Source organism: Ambystoma mexicanum, chromosome 4q (assembly GCF_040938575.1).
Source record: "Ambystoma mexicanum isolate Mex_15411 chromosome 4q, UKY_AmexF1_1, whole genome shotgun sequence".
Lineage (NCBI taxonomy): Eukaryota > Metazoa > Chordata > Amphibia > Caudata > Ambystomatidae > Ambystoma > Ambystoma mexicanum.
In genome coordinates, this window is record NC_090928.1 from 435,383,417 (window position 1) to 435,395,634 (window position 12,218).

A 12,218-nucleotide genomic window follows, 5' to 3' on the forward strand; every position below is an offset into this window, starting at 1 on the left:
ATCTTAGCATTTTATGTAATGAGCAACACATTTCTACATTTGAAATACTCCTGATCATCTCTTGAAACAGAGGGTAAACACCAAGAAACTGTTTAGGATTTCTTCGTATGATACAAGCTGTGTTTTACATTCACCCAAGTTCTACTGGTGATATTATCAGTTTGAAATAGTCCATTGGAAGCACATATGAATGCTATAAAACTGTGGTGGAAACCAATAATATGCCCTTAATGAAATGTATTAATTTGTACAGCTGACCAGAAGTGCACTGATGTCATTAGTTCTACAAGTTCCATAGAGTCACCCACTCTATCACCTTTTTAAAAAAGGGCAGTTTTCAACATTCAAAGGTTTATGTCAGTGATAGAGCGTAGGAGTGTAGTTCAAGAAGTCCCTGTTTCATAACCATATACCCTCTTCAATAGATCCTGTTAAAATGTTTTTCAACCCAATGCACTGTAAGAAACAATAGGATATATCATCATTTCATATACAAAACAATGAACAATTGGGTTTAACTATGCTCTTAGCACAAAATCAACAAACTGCAGTAGAGAAGCAGTTACATTTTGCAGAATTTGTGCATTTGACAAAAGATATTTTTTCCATGTTCCAAGATCTACATGTGATACGAAATGTATGAATTCTTGCAATGGGAACCTCACTGTATTTTACCAAGGCAGATAAAGGACATCCTTCGCACCCCTTATACTTATAAGGAGGGTTTGGTGGCTGAACATGCATTGCTTTGATGGTGATTGCATGTTGCTTCCACTTTTACATATTACTGAATAAATAAAGGTCAACATTACAGAAATGGTGGTATAGCTCAGGGGTAGAGCATTTCACTGCAGATCAAAAGGTCCCCAGTTCAAATCTGGGTTCCCCCTTGTCCAACTGTTTTACCTGTAGAAATATTTTTTTAATTAAATAAATTGAAGTAAACATTTACAATCTTAGCATTTTATGTAATGAGCAACACATTTCTACATTTGAAATACTCCTGATCATCACCTGAAACATAGGGTAAACACCATTAAGCTGTTTTGGATTTCTTCATATGATACAAGCTCTGTTTGACATTCACCCAAGTTCTACTGGTGATATGATCAGTTTGAAATAGTCCATTGGAAGCTCATATGAATGTTATAAAACTGTGGTGGAAACCAATAATATGCCCTTAATGAAATGTATTAATTTGTACAGCTGACCAGAAGTGCACTGATGTCATTAGTTCTACAAGTTCCATACAGTCACCCACTCTATCACCTTTTTTTAAAAAGGGCAGTTTTCAGCATTCAAGGGTTTAACTCAGTGGTAGAGCGTAGGAGTGCAGTTCAAGAAGTCCCTGTTTCATAACCATATACCCTCGTCAATCGATCCTGTTAAAATGTTTTTCAACCCAATGCACTGTAAGAAACAATAGGATATATCATCATTTCATATACAAAACAATGAACAATTGTGTTTAACTATGCTCTTAGCACAATATCAACAAACTCCAGTAGAGAAGCAGTTACATTTTGCAGAATTTGTGCATTTGACAAAAGATTTTTTTTCCATGTTCCAAGATCTACATGTGATACGAAATGTATGAATTCTTGCAATGGAAACCTCACTGTATTTTACCAAGGCAGATAAAGGACATCCTTCGCACCCATACACTTATAAGGAGGGTTTGGTGGCTGAAAATGCATTGCTTTGATGGCGATTGCATGTTGCTTGTACTTTGTACATATTACTGAACTAATAAAGGTGAACTTTTCAAAACTGGGGTATAGCTCAGCGGTAGAGCATTTGACTGCAGATCAAGAGGTCCCTAGTTCAAATCTGGGTGCCCACTTGTTCAACTGTCTTACCTGTAGAAATATTTTTTTAATTAAATAAATTGAAGAAAACATTTACAATCTTAGCATTTTATGTAATGAGCAACACATTTCTACATTAGAAATACTCCTGATCATCTCCTGAAACATAGGGTAAACGCCATGAAACTGTTTAGGATTTCTTCATATGATACAAGCTGTGTTTTACATTCACCCAAGTTCTACTGGTGATATGATCAGTTTGAAATAGTCCATTGGAAGCTCATATGAATGTTATAAAACTGTGGTGGAAACCAATAATATGCCCTTAATGAAATGTATTAATTTGTACAGCTGACCAGAAGTGCACTGATGTCATTAGTTCTACAAGTTCCATACGGTCACCCCCTCTATCACCTTTTTAAAAAAGGGCAGTTTTCAGCATTTAAGGGTTTATGTCAGTGGTAGAGCGTAGGAGTGCTTTTCAAGAAGTCCCTGTTTCATAACCTTATACCCTCTTCATTAGATCCTGGTAAAATGTTTTTCAACCCAATGCACTGTAAGAAACAATAGGATATATCATCATTTCATATGAAAAACAATGAACAATTGGGTTTAACTATGCTCTTAGCACAAAATCAACAAACTGCAGTAGAGAAGCAGTTACGTTTTGCAGAATTTGTGAATTTGACAAAAGTTTTTTTCCATGTTCCAAGATCTACATGTTTTACGAAATGTATGAATTCTTGCAATGAAAACCTCACTGTATTTTACCAAGGCAGATAAAGGACATCTTTTGTACCCCTTATACTTATAAGGAGGGTTTGGTGGCTGAAAATGCATTGCTTTGATGGTGATTGCATGTTGCTTCCACTTTGTACATATTACTGAATAAATAGAGGTAAGCATTTCAGGAATTGGGTTATAGCTCAGGGGTAGAGCATTTCACTGCAGATCAAAAGGTCCCCAGTTCAAATCTGGGTTCCCCCTTGTCCAACTGTTTTACCTGTAGAAATATTTTTTTAATTAAATAAATTGAAGTAAACATTTACAATCTTAGCATTTTATGTAATGAGCAACACATTTCTACATTTGACATACTCCTGATCATCACCTGAGACATAGGGTAAACACCATTAAGCTGTTTAGGATTTCTTCATATGATACAAGCTGTGTTTTACATTCACCCAAGTTCTACTGGTGATATGATCAGTTTGAAAAAGTCCATTGGAAGCTCATATGAATGTTATAAAACTGTGGTGGAAACCAATAATATGCCCTTAATGAAATGTATTAATTTGTACAGCCCACCAGAAGTGCACTGATGTCATTAGTTCTACAAGTTCCATAGAGTCACCCACTCTATCACCTTTTTAAAAAAGGGCAGTTTTCAACATTGAAGGGTTTATGTCAGTGGTAGAGCGTAGGAGTGTAGTTCAAGAAGTCCCTGTTTCATAACCATATACCCTCGTCAATAGATCCTGTTAAAATGTTTTTCAACCCAATGCACTTTAAGAAACAATAGGATATATCATCATTTTATATACAAAACAATGAACAATTGGGTTTTACTATGCTCTTAGCATAAAATCAACAAACTTCAGTAGAGAAGCAGTTACATTTTTCCAGAATTTGTGCATTTGACAAAAGATTTTTTTTCCATGTTCCAAGATCTACATGTGATACGAAATGTATGAATTCTTGCAATGGAATCCTCACTGTATTTTACCAAGGCAGATAAAGGACATCCTTCGCACCCCATATACTTATAAGGAAGGTTTGGTGGCTGAAAATGCATTGCTTTGATGGTGATTGCATGTTGCTTGCACTTTGTACATATTACTGAATTAATATAGGTAAACTTTTCAGAACTGGGGTATAGCTCAGTGGTAGAGCATTTGACTGCAGATCAAGTGGTCCCTAGTTCAAATCTGGGTGCCCCCTTGTCCAACTGTTTTACCTGTAGAAATGTTTTTTTAATCAAATAAATTGAAGTTAACATTTACAATCTTAGCATTTTATGTAATGAGCAACACATTTCTACATTTGAAATACTCCTGATCATCTCTTGAAACAGAGGGTAAACACCAAGAAACTGTTTAGGATTTCTTCGTATGATACAAGCTGTGTTTTACATTCACCCAAGTTCTACTGGTGATATTATCAGTTTGAAATAGTCCATTGGAAGCACATATGAATGCTATAAAACTGTGGTGGAAACCAATAATATGCCCTTAATGAAATGTATTAATTTGTACAGCTGACCAGAAGTGCACTGATGTCATTAGTTCTACAAGTTCCATAGAGTCACCCACTCTATCACCTTTTTAAAAAAGGGCAGTTTTCAACATTCAAAGGTTTATGTCAGTGATAGAGCGTAGGAGTGTAGTTCAAGAAGTCCCTGTTTCATAACCATATACCCTCTTCAATAGATCCTGTTAAAATGTTTTTCAACCCAATGCACTGTAAGAAACAATAGGATATATCATCATTTCATATACAAAACAATGAACAATTGGGTTTAACTATGCTCTTAGCACAAAATCAACAAACTGCAGTAGAGAAGCAGTTACATTTTGCAGAATTTGTGCATTTGACAAAAGATATTTTTTCCATGTTCCAAGATCTACATGTGATACGAAATGTATGAATTCTTGCAATGGGAACCTCACTGTATTTTACCAAGGCAGATAAAGGAAATCCTTCGCACCGCTTATACTTATAAGGAGGGTTTGGTGGCTGAACATGCATTGCTTTGATGGTGATTGCATGTTGCTTCCACTTTTACATATTACTGAATAAATAAAGGTGAACATTACAGAAATGGTGGTATAGCTCAGGGGTAGAGCATTTCACTGCAGATCAAAAGGTCCCCAGTTCAAATCTGGGTTCCCCCTTGTCCAACTGTTTTACCTGTAGAAATATTTTTTTAATTAAATAAATTGAAGTAAACATTTACAATCTTAGCATTTTATGTAATGAGCAACACATTTCTACATTTGAAATACTCCTGATCATCACCTGAAACATAGGGTAAACACCATTAAGCTGTTTTGGATTTCTTCATATGATACAAGCTCTGTTTGACATTCACCCAAGTTCTACTGGTGATATGATCAGTTTGAAATAGTCCATTGGAAGCTCATATGAATGTTATAAAACTGTGGTGGAAACCAATAATATGCCCTTAATGAAATGTATTAATTTGTACAGCTGACCAGAAGTGCACTGATGTCATTAGTTCTACAAGTTCCATACAGTCACCCACTCTATCACCTTTTTTTAAAAAGGGCAGTTTTCAGCATTCAAGGGTTTAACTCAGTGGTAGAGCGTAGGAGTGCAGTTCAAGACGTCCCTGTTTCATAACCATATACCCTCGTCAATAGATCCTGTTAAAATGTTTTTCAACCCAATGCACTGTAAGAAACAATAGGATATATCATCATTTCATATACAAAACAATGAACAATTGTGTTTAACTATGCTCTTAGCACAATATCAACAAATTCCAGTAGAGAAGCAGTTACATTTTGCAGAATTTGTGCATTTGACAAAAGATTTTTTTTCCATGTTCCAAGATCTACATGTGATACGAAATGTATGAATTCTTGCAATGGAAACCTCACTGTATTTTACCAAGGCAGATAAAGGACATCCTTCGCACCCATACACTTATAAGGAGGGTTTGGTGGCTGAAAATGCATTGCTTTGATGGCGATTGCATGTTGCTTGTACTTTGTACATATTACTGAACTAATAAAGGTGAACTTTTCAGAACTGGGGTATAGCTCAGTGGTAGAGCATTTGACTGCAGATCAAGAGGTCCCTAGTTCAAATCTGGGTGCCCACTTGTTCAACTGTCTTACCTGTAGAAATATTTTTTTTAAATAAATTGAAGAAAACATTTACAATCTTAGCATTTTATGTAATGAGCAACACATTTCTACATTAGAAATACTCCTGATCATCTCCTGAAACATAGGGTAAACGCCATGAAACTGTTTAGGATTTCTTCATATGATACAAGCTGTGTTTTACATTCACCCAAGTTCTACTGGTGATATGGTCAGTTTGAAATAGTCCATTGGAAGCTCATATGAATGTTATAAAACTGTGGTGGAAACCAATAATATGCCCTTAATGAAATGTATTATTTTGTACAGCTGACCAGAAGTGCGCTGATGTAATTAGTTCTACAAGTTCCATAGAGTCACCCACTATATCACCTTTTTAAAAAAGGGCAGTTTTCAGCATTCAAGGGTTTAACTCAGTGTTAGAGCGTAGGAGTGCAGTTCAAGAAGTCCCTGTTTCATAACCATATACCCTCGTCAATAGATCCAGTTAAAATGTTTTTCAACCCAATGCACTGTAAGAAACAATAGGATATGTCATCCTTTCATATAAAAAACAATGAACAATTGGGTTTAACTATGCTCTTAGCACAAAATCAACAAACTGCAGTAGAGAAACAGTTACATTTTGCAGAATTTGTGCATTTGACAAAAGATTTTTTTCCATGTTCCAAGATCTACATGTGATACGAAATGTATGAATTCTTGCAATGGAAACCTCACTGTATTTTACCAAGGCAGATAAAGGGCATCCTTCGCACCCCATATACTTATAAGGTGGGTTTGGTGGCTGAAAATGCATTGCTTTGGTGGTGATTGCATGTTGCTTGCACTTTGAACATATTACTGAATTAATAAAGGTGAACAATTCAGAAATGGGGGTATAACTCAGGGGTAGAGCATTTCACTGCAGATCAAAAGGTCCCTAGTTCAAATCTGGGTGCCCCCTTGTCCAACTGTTTTACCTGTAGAAATATGTTTTTAATTAAATAAATTGAAGTAAACATTTACAATCTTAGCATTTTATGTAATGAGCAACACATTTCTACATTTGAAATACTCCTGATCATCACCTGAAACATAGGGTAAGCACCATTAAGCTGTTTAGGATTTCTTCATATGATACAAGCTGTGTTTTACATTCACCAAAGTTCTACTGGTGATATGATCAGTTTGAAATAGTCCATTGGAAGCTCATATGAATGTTATAAAACTGTGGTGGAAACCAATAATATGCCCTTAATGAAATGTATTAATTTGTACAGCTGACCAGAAGTGCATTGATGTCATTAGTTCTACAAGTTCCATCGAGTCACCCACTCTATCACCTTTTTAAAAAAGGGCACTTTTCAACATTGAAGGGTTTATGTCAGTGGTAGAGCGTAGGAGTGTAGTTCAAGAAGTCCCTGTTTCATAACCATATACCCTCTTCAATAGATCCTGTTAAAATGTTTTTCAACCCAATGCACTGTAAGAAACAATAGGATATATCATCATTTCATATACAAAACAATGAACAATTGGGTTTAACTATGCTCTTAGCACACAATCAACAAACTGCAGTAGAGAAGCAGTTACATTTTGCAGAATATGTGCATTTGACAAAAGTGGTTTTTCCATGTTCCAAGATCTACATGTGATACGAAATGTATGAATTCTTGCAATGGAAACCTCACTGTATTTTACCAAGGCAGATAAAGGACATCCTTCGCACCCCATATACTTATAAGGAGGGTTTGATGGCTGAAAATGCATTGCTTTGATGGTGATTGCATGTTGCTTGCACTTTGTACATATTACTGAATTAATAAAGGTGAACATTTCAGAAATGGGGGTATAGCTCAGTGGTAAAGCATTTGACTGCAGGTAAAGAGGTCCCTAGTCCAAACCTGGGTGCCCCCTTGTTCAACTGTTTTACCTGTACAAATATTTTTTTAATTAAATAAATTGAAGAAAACATTTACACTCTTAGCATTTTATGTAATGAGCAACACATTTCTACATCTGAAATACTCCTGATCATCTCCTGAAACATAGGGTAAACACCATGAAACTGTTTAGGATTTCTTCATATGATACAAGCTGTGTTTTACATTCACCCAAGTTCTACTGGTGATATGATCAGTTTGGAATAGTCCATTGGAAGCTCATATGAATGTTATAAAACTGTGGTGGAAACCAATAATATGCCCTTAATGAAATGTATTATTTTGTACAGCTGACCAGAAGTGCGCTGATGTCATTAGTTCTACAAGTTCCATAGAGTCACCCACTATATCACCTTTTTAAAAAAGGGCCGTTTTCAGCCTTCAAGGGTTTAACTCAGTGTTAGGGCGTAGGAGTGCAGTTCAAGAAGTCCCTGTTTCATAACCATATACCCTCGTCAATAGATCCAGTTAAATTGTTTTTCAACCCAATGCACTGTAAGAAACAATAGGATATATCATCCTTTCATATAAAAAACAATGAACAATTGGGTTTAACTATGCTCTTAGCACAAAATCAACAAACTGCAGTAGAGAAGCAGTTACATTTTGCAGAATTTGTGCATTTGACAAAAGATTTTTTTCCATGTTCCAAGATCTACATGTGATACGAAATGTATGAATTCTTGCAATGAAAACCTCACTGTATTTTACCAAGGCAGATAAAGGGCATCCTTCGCACCCCATATACTTATAAGGTGGGTTTGGTGGCTGAAAATGCATTGCTTTGGTGGTGATTGCATGTTGCTTGTACTTTGTACATATTACTGAACTAATAAAGGTGAACTTTTCAGAACTGGGGTATAGCTCAGTGGTAGAGCATTTGACTGCAGATCAAGAGGTCCCTAGTTCAAATCTGGGTGCCCACTTGTTCAACTGTCTTACCTGTAGAAATATTTTTTTAATTAAATAAATTGAAGAAAACATTTACAATCTTAGCATTTTATGTAATGAGCAACACATTTCTACATTAGAAATACTCCTGATCATCTCCTGAAACATAGGGTAAACGCCATGAAACTGTTTAGGATTTCTTCATATGATACAAGCTGTGTTTTACATTCACCCAAGTTCTACTGGTGATATGATCAGTTTGAAATAGTCCATTGGAAGCTCATATGAATGTTATAAAACTGTGGTGGAAACCAATAATATGCCCTTAATGAAATGTATTAATTTGTACAGCTGACCAGAAGTGCACTGATGTCATTAGTTCTACAAGTTCCATACGGTCACCCACTCTATCACCTTTTTAAAAAAGGGCAGTTTTCAGCATTTAAGGGTTTATGTCAGTGGTAGAGCGTAGGAGTGCTTTTCAAGAAGTCCCTGTTTCATAACCTTATACCCTCTTCATTAGATCCTGGTAAAATGTTTTTCAACCCAATGCACTGTAAGAAACAATAGGATATATCATCATTTCATATGAAAAACAATGAACAGTTGGGTTTAACTATGCTCTTAGCACAAAATCAACAAACTGCAGTAGAGAAGCAGTTACGTTTTGCAGAATTTGTGAATTTGACAAAAGTTTTTTTCCATGTTCCAAGATCTACATGTTTTACGAAATGTATGAATTCTTGCAATGAAAACCTCACTGTATTTTACCAAGGCAGATAAAGGACATCTTGTGTACCCCTTATACTTATAAGGAGGGTTTGGTGGCTGAAAATGCATTGCTTTGATGGTGATTGCATGTTGCTTCCACTTTGTACATATTACTGAATAAATAAAGATAAGCATTTCAGGAATTGGGTTATAGCTCAGGGGTAGAGCATTTCATTGCAGATCAAGAGGTCCCTAGTTCAAATCTGGGTGCCCCCTTGTCCAACTGTTTTACCTGTAGAAATGTTTTTTTAATCAAATAAATTGAAGTTAACATTTACAATCTTAGCATTTTATGTAATGAGCAACACATTTCTACATTTGACATACTCCTGATCATCACCTGAGACATAGGGTAAACACCATTAAGCTGTTTAGGATTTCTTCATATGATACAAGCTGTGTTTTACATTCACCCAAGTTCTACTGGTGATATGATCAGTTTGAAAAAGTCCATTGGAAGCTCATATGAATGTTATAAAACTGTGGTGGAAACCAATAATATGCCCTTAATGAAATGTATTAATTTGTACAGCCCACCAGAAGTGCACTGATGTCATTAGTTCTACAAGTTCCATAGAGTCACCCACTCTATCACCTTTTTAAAAAAGGGCAGTTTTCAACATTGAAGGGTTTATGTCAGTGGTAGAGCGTAGGAGTGTAGTTCAAGAAGTCCCTGTTTCATAACCATATACCCTCGTCAATAGATCCTGTTAAAATGTTTTTCAACCCAATGCACTTTAAGAAACAATAGGATATATCATCATTTTATATACAAAACAATGAACAATTGGGTTTTACTATGCTCTTAGCATAAAATCAACAAACTTCAGTAGAGAAGCAGTTACATTTTTCCAGAATTTGTGCATTTGACAAAAGATTTTTTTTCCATGTTCCAAGATCTACATGTGATACGAAATGTATGAATTCTTGCAATGGAATCCTCACTGTATTTTACCAAGGCAGATAAAGGACATCCTTCGCACCCCATATACTTATAAGGAAGGTTTGGTGGCTGAAAATGCATTGCTTTGATGGTGATTGCATGTTGCTTGCACTTTGTACATATTACTGAATTAATATAGGTAAACTTTTCAGAACTGGGGTATAGCTCAGTGGTAGAGCATTTGACTGCAGATCAAGAGGTCCCTAGTTCAAATCTGGGTGCCCCCTTGTCCAACTGTTTTACCTGTAGAAATGTTTTTTTAATCAAATAAATTGAAGTTAACATTTACAATCTTAGCATTTTATGTAATGAGCAACACATTTCTACATTTGAAATACTCCTGATCATCTCTTGAAACAGAGGGTAAACACCAAGAAACTGTTTAGGATTTCTTCGTATGATACAAGCTGTGTTTTACATTCACCCAAGTTCTACTGGTGATATTATCAGTTTGAAATAGTCCATTGGAAGCACATATGAATGCTATAAAACTGTGGTGGAAACCAATAATATGCCCTTAATGAAATGTATTAATTTGTACAGCTGACCAGAAGTGCACTGATGTCATTAGTTCTACAAGTTCCATAGAGTCACCCACTCTATCACCTTTTTAAAAAAGGGCAGTTTTCAACATTCAAAGGTTTATGTCAGTGATAGAGCTTAGGAGTGTAGTTCAAGAAGTCCCTGTTTCATAACCATATACCCTCTTCAATAGATCCTGTTAAAATGTTTTTCAACCCAATGCACTGTAAGAAACAATAGGATATATCATCATTTCATATACAAAACAATGAACAATTGGGTTTAACTATGCTCTTAGCACAAAATCAACAAACTGCAGTAGAGAAGCAGTTACATTTTGCAGAATTTGTGCATTTGACAAAAGATATTTTTTCCATGTTCCAAGATCTACATGTGATACGAAATGTATGAATTCTTGCAATGGGAACCTCACTGTATTTTACCAAGGCAGATAAAGGACATCCTTCGCACCCCTTATACTTATAAGGAGGGTTTGGTGGCTGAACATGCATTGCTTTGATGGTGATTGCATGTTGCTTCCACTTTTACATATTACTGAATAAATAAAGGTGAACATTACAGAAATGGTGGTATAGCTCAGGGGTAGAGCATTTCACTGCAGATCAAAAGGTCCCCAGTTCAAATCTGGGTTCCCCCTTGTCCAACTGTTTTACCTGTAGAAATATTTTTTTAATTAAATAAATTGAAGTAAACATTTACAATCTTAGCATTTTATGTAATGAGCAACACATTTCTACATTTGAAATACTCCTGATCATCACCTGAAACATAGGGTATACACCATTAAGCTGTTTTGGATTTCTTCATATGATACAAGCTCTGTTTGACATTCACCCAAGTTCTACTGGTGATATGATCAGTTTGAAATAGTCCATTGGAAGCTCATATGAATGTTATAAAACTGTGGTGGAAACCAATAATATGCCCTTAATGAAATGTATTAATTTGTACAGCTGACCAGAAGTGCACTGATGTCATTAGTTCTACAAGTTCCATACAGTCACCCACTCTATCACCTTTTTTAAAAAGGGCAGTTTTCAGCATTCAAGGGTTTTACTCAGTGGTAGAGCGTAGGAGTGCAGTTCAAGAAGTCCCTGTTTCATAACCATATACCCTCGTCAATAGATCCTGTTAAAATGTTTTTCAACCCAATGCACTGTAAGAAACAATAGGATATATCATCATTTCATATACAAAACAATGAACAATTGTGTTTAACTATGCTCTTAGCACAATATCAACAAACTCCAGTAGAGAAGCAGTTACATTTTGCAGAATTTGTGCATTTGACAAAAGATTTTTTTTCCATGTTCCAAGATCTACATGTGATACGAAATGTATGAATTCTTGCAATGGAAACCTCACTGTATTTTACCAAGGCAGATAAAGGACATCCTTCGCACCCATACACTTATAAGGAGGGTTTGGTGGCTGAAAATGCATTGCTTTGATGGCGATTGCATGTTGCTTGTACTTTGTACATATT